Source organism: Sus scrofa, chromosome 1, assembly GCF_054392235.1.
Source record: "Sus scrofa isolate SSC_HxYL_T2T_F1_AM1 chromosome 1, Sscrofa_HxYL_maternal_Yorkshire_Landrace_v2.0, whole genome shotgun sequence".
NCBI classification, from domain to species: Eukaryota; Metazoa; Chordata; class Mammalia; order Artiodactyla; family Suidae; genus Sus; species Sus scrofa.
The window spans coordinates 121,261,585-121,273,925 of record NC_139383.1 but is presented as its reverse complement, the minus strand read 5'-3'; the positions used below and the strand labels follow the sequence as shown (position 1 = coordinate 121,273,925).

At 42.9% G+C, this 12,341-nt stretch overlaps 1 long non-coding RNA gene across 2 annotated transcripts in view; it reads right to left on the bottom strand.

Annotated features, from left to right (window-relative positions):
- LOC110260996 (uncharacterized) overlaps positions 1-12,341 on the bottom strand; it is a 625,553-nt gene that overhangs the window by 322,509 nt on the left and 290,703 nt on the right. For both annotated transcript variants that reach the window (XR_014810176.1, XR_014810179.1), the window contains exon 3: positions 10,356-10,448. This is a non-coding gene — a long non-coding RNA (uncharacterized LOC110260996). The remainder of the gene's footprint in view (positions 1-10,355; positions 10,449-12,341) is intronic.

Sequence of the window (12,341 nt, the reverse complement as noted above, 5' to 3'; positions counted from 1 at the left end):
GAGAGCTACTCATCAATTTCTAGCAGCATTAATGAGGAAAGGCGCTGAGACAGTCATTCATACTGTCTTTATGATAAGAGTAACCTACAGGGCAAATCAAGATTAAGGACAAGGGCAAGACAAATGATTTGGGAGACTCTCTCTCTTTTTTAATCAATCGTTTGAAATATGCATTTGCTACCTCAAGTCCCCACGGAGTATCAAAACCTTTGGGGAAGAGAGAGAACTGTTCTTAAGAACATCACTGAAATATTTTTTAGAGTGAGAACAGCTTTTCCATGGGTACAGAAAGATCTTATGCCCCTGCACACTGAGAGAAAATTCCCTTTGAGCTGGAGAGTTCTTTGCTGGGGGGACTGTCCAAAGCATTGTAGGAAGTTTAGTAACAATATTCCAGGCCCTCTCTTGCCAGTTGTGACAACCAAAAATCTCCTCAGGTATTACTGCCAAAAGTTCAATGGAGGGGTAATTGCCTCCAGCTGAGAAACACTGCCTTGATAAAAGGATAATCTTCTCCTTAAAAATACATTTCTCTGTTAATGGCTGTACTTTGTATTCTATCTTTCAAAGGCCATTAAGGTGGGTGACACCACTAAGCTGGAAAACATGCCAAGGACCCACCTGAGAGGGTCCAGATTTCCTTGGTGGGATTTTCCCAGGATGTGTGTTTTTCATTTGCTGCTACTGAGTCCCATGGGTGCTGATAGATTTAAAATGGCCAGCTGGCAGGATTGTGCGTAGACAAGGTGGGGTCATTTGGATGGGTCCCTCTCAATTAGCCACGTGCTACGTGGCTTTAAGCCTTTGCTCATTTGTCTTACGATCTGAGGCTACATTTTAAAGAGATACATTTCAAAATGACAAATCAAGGGGGACAAAATAGCCTTCAGTAAAAAGAACTTCTGTCTTTCCCAGTGTGCAAACAATGGCACTGACACAGTTAGACTCTTCCAGGGTGGCCAGTGGACATGACCTTGGGCAAGAGAAGTTAAAAGAATGTTAGCAGGACCCAGATTCAGTTTCCCTCCTACACAACAGAAAATGCTGGAAAAGAGACCAAAACGCAACAGAGATTTCTTTATCTGTTCAGACTTTTCTCTCCCCTTTTCTGACTTACAAGCACAGAAAAGATTCCTAACAAATTGGGAAACAAACAAACAAACAAAAAAACAAACAAAAAAAGGCACTAGGTTGTTTAAACGCAGCATTAAGCCTTTTAGTTTGTATTGACCTAGTAGGTGGGTCTAATTTATAACATCTCATAATCTACTTATTGTACGTTTGACCCAATTGAGATGAAATTGTTAAGGTAGGATGATGAATTTAAGGGCATTGAATTTGGAATCCTCACATACCCCTGCCCAGGGCCACAATTTGTTCTTCCTTTTCCTCCCTCCAGATACCCAAGAGCTCCCAGTGACAGCTCAGTTCCCTGAGAAGCCCCATTTGTGCCACCGTGGCCCACTATGGGAGATATTACCTCCCCACAAATCACCACGCAGAGCCCCAGACAGCCCCAATATACCTGGCTCTCCAGCCTGCAAGTGGAGACCTGAGTAAATGCCAGTTAGCCATGCAAGCTGCCTTTAGGTGGTTCACCTGCTGTATCACCGAAGGGCTGACTTCCTTCCACCTGACCTAGAGATTCTCATCCAGTCCCTGGCTTATTCCACCCCTCTGCCAGATTCTCACTAGCCAGAAGGGAGAGGAAAAACGTCCTTCCAGACTTCTGATCCAGCCAGATGGCTGATAAATAAATAACAGAGCAAAGAGGAAAAATCTACTTGCATTTGCTTAATAAAACACTGGTAGTATGTGCTCCTGTCAAAGGAAATTAGACGAATGTCAACAGCAGACAAGAATTCACAGTACAGTGGAAAGAACGCCTGGAGGGAGGAGTTCTCAGGCTGAGCCTTCAATTTTCATTGGACAGAAGACCAGAAGCAGTTCTGAGGGCTTTATGAGCTCAGAGATGACAAGGAAACTCAAGGCATTAAACCAAAACAAAAGACTTCCACCTTCTTGGGATGACACTGGGTTCAGATTCCCTAGTATGGTGACCACCTGTAAACAACATTCAAAATGTGAAAGAGCTTTGCTCCAATGTAACGACATCATAAATTCAGTTAGGGAGTTCCCATTGTGGCACAGTGGAAATGAATCTGACTAGGAACCATGAAGTTGCAGGTTCGATCCCTGGCATTACTCAGTGGGTTAAGGATCTGGCATTGCTGTGAGCTGTGGTGTAGGTCATAGACATGGCTTGTATCCTACATTATTGTGGCTGTGGCACAGGCCAGCAGCTGTAACTCCAATTCGACCCCTAGCCTGGGAATCTCCATATCCAGCTAGTGCGGCCCTAAAAAGCAAAATAAAATAAAATAACTCCAGTTGGATGGACCTTTGTGTGTGTGTGTGTGTGTGTGTGTGTGTGTGTCTGTGTCTGTGTCTGTGTGTCTGTGTCTGTGTTTAGGGCCACACCCACAGTGCATGGAAGTCCCTAGGCTAGGGGTCAAATTGGAGCTATAGCAGTCAGCCTATGCCACAGCCACAGCAATGCCAAATCCAAGCCACCTCTGTGACCTGCACCTACACAGCTCGCAGATCCTTAACCCACTGAGCAGGGCCAAGGATCAAACCCACATCCATGAACCTAGTCAGGTTCATTACTGCTGAGCCATCAACAAACTACAGGAACTCCTGGATGGACCTTTTCAGATGGAAAAAACTGTGATTCATCCTTTCAGAAATTTCTTCTTTGAGGTTAGTACCAGGAAAATATATTTTCGCTGATGAATCTGAATGATTTCTTTGGTCAGAAAAAGAAAACTGCATGACACGACGTGTTTCCCCTTTTACCTCAGCTGCCAGGAAACACGCAGTCCAAATCAGCACCCATTTGTTTAATGTCATTATCCCAGATTCTGGGCAGAAGCCTGCTGTGTGTGCCTCTTGTACATAATCTCTGTTTGGATACTGATTTTACTTGTAGGAACAATGAGACTGGTAAAAGTCTGAAATCATTTTGGAAGAATCCACTGCTAGAAATGTAACCTTAATAATAATAGGCATCTAGGATTCCCATTGTGGCACAGCTGAAACAAATCCTACTAGGAACCATGAGGTTGCGGGTTCGATCCCTGGCCTCACTCAGTGGGTTAAGGACCTGGCATTGCCATGAGCTGTGGTGTAGGTCATAGATGTGGCTTGGATCTGGTGTTGCTGTGGCTGTGGCGGAGGCTGGCAGCTGTAGCTCCAATTAGAGCCCTAGCCTGGGAACCTCCATAAGCCGTGAGTTCGGCCCTAAAAAGCAAATAATAACAACAACAACAGGCATCTGTATATCCCCTCTCAGATTTCACTTACCTACAGAGCTGTGAGATAGAAATTATTTTCACCGATTCATCTGGGCATATGAATTCTGCTTTGGCCCATATTTTGCCACTGTGGTTCAAGTTATTGAAAACTGATATTTTTATCTCTCCCTCTTTTTCCTGCTTCCTTCAGCAAACAGAGTATGTGCTTTTTGCCCACCAGGGATACAGGAGTGAACAAAAGGAGATGAGAGCCCTATCTGATGAGCCAAGAGCTTAGTTTGGTGAGGGCCAATAATCAAGTTCATCTCACAAACCAAACATGAACAATTTAATGCTATCTATCACATTCCGTAAGTACTAAACACATGGTGCCATCAGAGCACGTGACTGGAGATTTGTCACAGGGAGGACAACTGAGGAAGGCTTCCCTGAAGAGGTGATGACTGAGCTCTGTGAAAAGGAGAAGTTTACTGACAGTGTTTTTTGTTGTTTTTTTTTTTTTTTAAAAAAGGAGAGAGAGAGAGAGATAGCATTTACAGACCACAAGATAATTCTACATGTATTTCTGTACTTAATCTCCACTTGTAATTTAACACATAGTTATTGAGTTTCAGTTACATACCAGAGGAAAGGTAGCCTTTGGGTCCTCCCTGTGGAAGGGACAGACAGACTGGTAGCCCAAAGGGGAAGGTACCCAGCAAAGATTCATAGCAATTCTAATTAGGACTCAATTTTTATATTTCCACAAATGTCTTAGTGGCATTATAACTAACACTAGATGGTATGTTACATAAATATGAGCAAAACTATCTTTTAGATATTCATCAATTTCTTCCCCTTTTGGGTGGTAGGGGAACTCTGGAGAATGTTCATTCATTTATGTTATATTCTCAGGGTCATTGAGGGATAGTACTAGAAGAATCCTTCAACCTCTTCATCTTACACATGAGGAATCTGAATCATGACATCATATTTTAAACACGTTACAATTCAGAGTCATCACTATGTCAGGCCTTTCTCCCGCGTTGTCAAGTTTGACTTATTTCATGTACCATGGATCAAAGCTCAAAGATCACCCTCAGCAAATCTCAGGGTAAAATTCAACAATGTGTTTTGTTCATTAGGCAAGTGGAACCTCTCTTTATGAAACCAGCATCTAAGAGGAAACTGGCCATGCCACTGGGTAATGAGGCACAAGGCTCTGTATCAGAGCATCTGGTTCCACCCTCCTTCTCTGGGATGAATGGGAACCAAGAATCACAAGGCAGAGAGACATGTGCTTTTCCAATGTAATCCCATAACCTCTCTCCCAAGGGGTGGTCAAAGAATTCAGAGACAAGATGGATTTTCCTGACCACTAACGCTGGCCTCACTGATCATACCATGTACTTGGCCACACCTGATCTCTAGGTTACAGCCTGTTTTCCTCTCTGCTCATTCCGGAAGGTACCTGCATCCCCAAAGCTTACCAATCTGAGTCTCAACTTCAACCATGCAATGTCAAGGAGCAATCATTCCTGAGGCATACTTTTTATTTCCCTGAGTTTTAAAGTTTATCTTCTTGAGGCTGGGGCTCCAGACCAGTCATGTAAAAAGATAAAAGATAATGTAGAAAGGATCTATCACAGGCAAGTGAGATTTTTAACTTTGGTCTCAGAATCAATACCTAGACTATTTACGATCTAAAATTTTTTAAAAAATGTGTGTGGATTTTAAATTCAAGGCTAATTTTAGAACAAATTGGAGAGTCACTGTTGTCAAATGACGAGAGTCATTTAAAGAAGGAAAAAAAACAGCGCCATTAAGCAATTGATTTCTTTACTGAAAGCCCTTAAGAAATTAGGAAAAGAAAAAAACAGGAAACACTGACATACCTACAACATTTCAAAGAAATAGTTAACCATTCTCATTTTCAGTTGAAGAAATTGAGCCTCAGAGAAATTAAGCAACACAGTTCCTAGACTGTGAACTTACATGCAAGAACAATATCCTATTTATCTATTTATCCATCATCCACATGGTAGTTGCTCAATAAATGTTTTGTGATTGACAGAGTAAATTAGCAGAGCTGGGATTCAGACGTGGATCTACTGAACTCTAAATCTCTGGTTCTTGCTGGTCACCCTGCCTCTGCCACAGCTACAGTCATAAGAAAGCACTGTTGAAATTCAGTTAAGACTACGAGTAAATTAAAAAAAAAAAAAAAAAACTATCTTCAGATTTTCTCAATTTAATTTTGTAAACATTTATTGAGCATCATTGTGCACTTAGCCACATGTCATGGGAGGCACAAAAAACCCTTGGAAGGCATGGTGTTTCTGTTGGGAGACTTTCCGTTCTAGCTGACAAAAAAGTCCAGATGATTCACAGTCTGGGAGGCATTTGGAGGAAATGCATAAGCACGTGTGAGGCAGCTAAACTACATAATGGAATGCTGGTCTGAGTCAGAGAGAGGAAGAAACTCTGGTGCTGTGAGGCACAGGACAAGTGTTCGAGAAGGAAGTGAAGTCTTGAACATAGAACTTCTGGAAGTACAGGGAGTAGGGCGAGTACTGAAGCAGGAGAAAGATTTGAGTGATGGTGTGTGAGGGGGATGGGGGGCCCTGGTCTGACAAGGTCAGATCCTTTTGGGGAGGGCAGTGGTAATGACCCAAAATCAGAAAGGGAGAGCAGAGGCTTGTTGCCTTGAATCACAGCCCCAGATGCTTGTGGTTAACTAGCGATGCCGTTGTACACTCTAGAGGGAGCATGACCACAGCAGCACCAGGCCAACAGGAAATTCAGGATGCAGTATTTGCAGCTAAGAGACAAAAGAATATATGTGGGGTGGCAGCAAAGAGAAAATGCATCGATGACAGTGACAAATTTCTTTAGAGTACTTTAGTCACTGCTGCTCATATATCCACTCTTTTGGATTTTTTTTTTGACTTACATATCTCTTAGTAACATGAAGGCAGTCTCATATCTTGTTATCTCAGAAACGGGAGAGAAAACATGCTTTCCAAGAAATTCAGTCAATTTCTTCTACCTTTGGGGGTTCTTGGGAGTATTATTTGTTTAGGGAGTTCACAGTCCCATAATTATAGAATGTTAATACTGGAAGAAAACTTAGGAAGCACAGACCAATCCCCTTACTTAAAAGAGAAGGTGACCTTGACCCAGAAAGGTTATATGCCCTCCAAGGTCACACAGTTAATTAGAAGCCATTAAGTTTTATTTTCGTGGACCAGGGTAACAATTGCTCCGTGTTCTCCTACAAACAGAGTTTAGCTTAGTAAATAACATTTGTTCTTAAACAGATATACAAGCCACTAGACAATAATTCTGTTGTGACAGACTTTCTCCCCCTCTTGAAGTTTGATCTCAATTTTGCGTTTTGATTTAGGGCTTGAGGATTACATCTTATTCATTTCTGGGCGCTAAGCACTTACCATCACGTCTGGCCCATAGCAAGCATCAGTATGTTTTTCTTGAGCTGAGCTAAACTTGAATCACTGGTTTTCATTCCTTGCTCTCGGGGACTTTTATCACATTTTTTTTCAAATAAAAGAATAATCAGATCATCAAACTGGAAGCATCCAGAGAAAATACCCCTTTTTCTGCAAGCGAAGACACTAAAACCCAAGAAAGGTAGATGATAGATCCCAAAGACAGTACTTAAGCTGGGCTCCAAACACCTCCAGATTATATGAATCATGCTTTGCTGGAAAAATTTACAGTTTTCAACATTTCTATGTAAGAGTCCAGACTCTCAACTCTTTAAGGGGGCCGAAAGACTTCCAAGTTTTTTTGTGTACCCATACAAAATTCAAGGCTGATAAATACCATGACAAACGTCTTTGATGACCAAATGATTCAGTGACAAATAATCTCTGGGAAGAATTTCCCACTGAACATGGGCTTGGACTTCTGGGCAATATTCCATAAGTAGGAAAAACCGATCGGGAGAGAGGCAATGACATCAAAGCTGGGAAAAGGCAAGAGAGTGAAGCCACAGACTTAAGAGGTGGGTACATCCTGATACAAACCAGTTGCCCTACTCTGTATCTTAGCCAACAGTAACAGCCCCACCCATGCCACCTGACCCACTCCCTGCCAGCCCATGACCTTCAAGAACCAAACATGAGCGTGGCACTGGCTGAGGCCACCCTGAGACAGGAACTGGGAAACAGCACTCCCTCAGGTCCATCTGCATGTGGTCAGAGCATCCTCTTCCAACACAAAGGGCTGGCCATTAATCCTTCCCTAGTAGAAGGTCAAACAGGGGCTGCCCTGCAACGCTCTGCTGGTTTCATTCAAGGTCTTGATGGCTGTGGCCCTAAAACTCTCTTCACACTGACAACGTCTAGTGGGAGAGCCATGGGCTCAGGTGGTTTGAGGGGACCTCGTCAAACGGCAGAGCACTCAGAGGATGTCTGCCCCTTGACCAGCACAAAGTAACTATTTGCCAGCATGGCCATAACAAACTCTCATAGGCTGGCGGGGCTTAAACAGACATGTCTTCCCACATCTGCTGGATGTAGGAACTCAGGGGGTCAGCAGGTGTGGTTTCTCCTGAGGCCTCCCTCCCTTAAACTGCAGAGACTTCTCCTTTTCTCCTTGAATGGACTTTTCTCTGTGGGTGTGTCTCCCCCTCTTCTTTGAAGGACACTAGTCCAACTGGATCAGGGCTCCACCCTTATGACCTTGTTTAAACTCAATTACCTCTTTAAAGAGCTTATCTTCAATAGTGTCATGCTGGGTGTTACGGCTGCAACATATGGATTTGGGGGCACATACTTCACAGGGAAACCAGCCTCTCTCTCTCTTTTTTCCTTCTTACAGCTATACCTGCAGCATACAGAAGTTCCCAGGCTAGGGCTCAAATTGGAGCTGCAACTACAGATCTAGGCCACAGCCAAAGCAACCTAGGCCGCAGCTTGTGGCAATGCAGGATCCTTAACCCACTGAGCAAGGGCAGGGATCGAACCTGCTTCCTCACAGAGATCATGGTGGGTTCTTAAACCACTGAGCCACAACAGGAACTCCCAGCCTCTCATTTCCAGTCATCAGGGGGCCTTCACTAAATAGTACTTATTCTCTTTGGTATGGAGAATACCAAATGGAGACACATTTGCTAAGTGAGAACTTCAGGGAAGTTCTGAAGCCTGCAATACCAAAGAGAAAAAGACAAAGAAAGTCACATGGCCGATAGGAGTAAAAATGTATTTGTGTGACACTCTGTAAGGTAGGAGGCGAACACACAAACACAGGAAGAAGCAGGCTCAGAAGTTCTCCCAACAGAAGAGGGCAACTTCAGCAGCATGCTGTTGAGAGCACGCCTTGTCGGCCTGATTTACACAGGTACAGAGGGAATGGTCTGGAGGCTGCGGGCCTGCTCAGCCAAACGCCCATGTGTGCATGAAATTAGAATGTCAACATTTGATTCATGCTGCCAAGCTGTGACTGTGAAACAAATTATGTCAGTGGGTGGCAATTGCAATATTAGTCTAAGCAGATAACATTTAACTCTAAAGAGGGGCCCCTCTTCCAGCCTTCCCTCTATTATTATTTTAATATCAACATCCTTAGACCTTGATGGGATAAAATTTTAAGAAAAAGGAGGCTGTTTTATGGGGAGACAGGGGTCCCGCAGGAAAGGACTTGTGGCCTTTTGAGTGATATTTGCTCCTAACCCTCTAGTTGACGCTTGGGAGTCGGGTAATGCAATGATGATTTTTACAAACCACCACCGCCCACTCAACCGAGTTCAAAGTGGCTGGGCTGTTTGTAGGGTAATCTAAACCACAATTAAATAATCTGCCTCTTATAAAGGAAGCCTTTGATTCCTGGGCAGCAGCTAGGAACTCTATCCTCAGATGCATTTCAATGTGAAGGAAATAGCAGGTGCCCTGAAAGGGACAGTGAGCAAATTCTCTCAACTTCCCTCCGAGGTTCCACACAGAGTCATTTCTCGAGTGAGGTCTGCACAGATGGTTCCGTTGAGACGTTTTATTTTCTACTCAATTAATTCAAGCTTGTACGTATTTAAAATCAATTTTAAATTAATATGAGGTTGGAAATTTGCTAAGGAATTTCATATAAGAAATCGGGGCCTTGTGCATGTGTATTTTTTCTTTAAGGCTTTCCCCCTGAAGCTTCAGCTTCCAACTTCAACTTGGCCTACGAGGTAACAATTTTCCCACGAAATGAGGCGCACATCCATCTCCCTTTGAGGCCCACTTCTTTAACTAGCAGTACGGCAAAACATCAATTTGAAGTTTTATTCCATTACAAACACCCATGTAGTTAAAGTTAATGCTGTGAAAAATCCAGCTTGTAGCAGTGAAATGTTTATAGAAGCAGCATTCACTTAGCAGCTGAACCAGGCCAAGATGACTAGTCACAGGCTTAACATGCAGAGAGAATACTGAGAGGATCTGGGGGGAAGGAGGTGCAAGAGGAGATGGGTGTCCCTTAAAAATGTGTATCTTCATTTAAAACATTTTTATTTCTAATAATGAAGGCCTTCTCATATCTCCTCATGTTTAACAGGAAGACCCACAACGGTCCCCATCTTTTCCTGCTCTAATGTCCCCGCTCAGATGAATCTATGTCCAAAAGTCTGGGGTTGCATGTTTCTTTCTTCTAAGGCATAAAGGTCCAAGGTCTTTATCAAAGGGGAAAGATTATTAGAATTTGATTCTTTTAAGAAGATTCCCTATTTGATAAAAAGGGCTGCAGAGAGGAAAAAAACTTCAAAATATACCAAAGAACCTTTTGGCATGATGACTTCATATTCTAGTGCCCTTCCCTCTGACAGAACGTAATACTAAAGCAACATGATTCGTCGCTTGGTTTTGAAATCACTTGCCCTGTTGGCACACTTCTCAAGACATATTGGTTGACTGTGCTCCTTTTAAAGCTGGATACAGTATGATATCAACTCCCAAAGAAGCAAAACATTTCTCAAAACCAGGCACTGTAGGACCGGAGCCACCACATTTCTACTTTGTGGCCGCTGCCCCATGGTTTGATGAAGGTGGGCACCAAACTCACCCATCTGGTCTTTGCCTCCATGCAAAAATTCCTTGGCTGAAATGCCCTCGTTGTCTCAGAGGTTTGTGAAAAAGCAGCCTTGCTGGACAGTCTCTGAAAAAGATCATTGTACAAGGGGGCGGTGTGAGGTAAAATGCCTGTTTGACCCACCAGTCCAGTCTATAGCTTCAGCCACGGCCACTGATGCAGAAATGTGTCTTACCCTTGTCTCTTAAGCAAGAATTTCCACTTGGAAATTTCATTCACTCTGAAAACAGCCTTTGGTTAGGCCATATTTCCTTTTCATTCAAATGTTGTCAGAGCCCGCCGTCCATTGTAAAACCTTAACATCTTCACAGCCATGTAACACATCCTGCCGTTCATTTCAAAACTACTCACAGACCGAAAGGAATATTTTTCTCTTTATTGGGTAATTGCAGGCTTGTAACTTCTGCAGCCTCTGAGAACTACAGAAGCAAGTTAGCGTTATCATCTGCAGTTAGCTGTCAGATGCATTTAATGATTTATCAGGAGAAGTGGGGACAAAAACTGCTCTTATCAGTCACTCCATGTCAGGAAAGTAGATCTGGGTTCTCTGCCATGTAGGGAATTAACTATTCCTTCAGCCAGAGATGTAAAAATCAGGAGATCAGGCAATGCAATAAACAATATTTTTGATGTACACAGATTATCAACATGAGAGGAATGACCGTCTGGTCACCCGGGGAGGGGGGTGGGGCTTATTCAGTTAACACTTCCACCCCTTAAAGACAATGGTGTGCAATCAATGCATATAGGGCCTTTCAGGCTCGTTGCTAAGTGATACACTGTGTCAACAGAAAAACGCCGGATGTACAGGGGACAGCTCCAGGCTCGGGAGAGATCAATACCCTCTGATGATATTTTAAACTTAATTCAGTTCCCGATGAAGATTGTGACAGGTTCCGTGGCTAGAGCAGAAAAGATGTTTGCACTTCAAAATCTGACTTCGTAAAGTTGTTCTGCTGTGTGCAAAGAGTGTTTAATTTGGTAACAAGTGAATCACGGCCCAAACAGTCGTTGGTTCAAATAGGAAAAGGCACCCAGCAGGGGCATCTTGAATATTCATTTCTTACAAGGCACAGCGGTCATTTTACAATCTCAGCATCAGTATAGAGCTGATCATTTGTCTCAGATTGTCTATGCATTCGCTCATTTTTTCATCTCTAAAATCTATTTTAGGAACAGCCCCGAAGCCATTTGCAACAGCTTCTTCAGAAATTCTAAAGAAAGGAAAAGAAGATTGAATAGGATCACATCACCCCATACAACCATGAAAACCTGTTTTGTGGGGCATTCTTGAAACCAGCCCAGAAGCTCTTAAGAGTTTTTGTATTTATTTACCCATTTCTTTCTCTCCCTTCTCCCTCCTTCAATGGATTTTTATATTCAAATGCAAAAGATTTCCATGGACACTAAAGATCCATTTATGTATTGGTTTAGAAGATCATGCCATGATGTTGAAAAATGCAACTTTTTCATAAACAGATATTTACAAATTCACTCTTTGTACCAGGAAAAGCACACTCACCACAAAGGGCCTATTTTCCATATTTGAAAGCAAAACCCCTTTGAAAAAAAAACCCACATCCCTAAAGTCCAGGAACCCTTAACCTTAAATACACGGATCCTCAAAGCCACCAAACCTACAAAACGCTTTCCTAAGGAGACATTGGTCAATACTGTGTGCCTAAGTTGGGGCCGACAATAAACATTTGGTCACAAGGGCACTGAAAGCTGTGTAGATGTGGCGGGGGAGCACCAACAATTTATTCAATTCAGGACGCGCTGTTCACTGAATCCAACACAAGCTTTTTAAGAGCTCAAGTCACATAATTTTCAGCGGGCAGGTTTGTCCTCCTTTGTCCTCAAGAGTTTGGTCTGTTTATTAAAGCAATAAGAGCCCCAGAGCATTTTGTCTAGTGGGCTAAAAACTCCTAAAGCCGGAGTGTATTAACCCAGATGGAG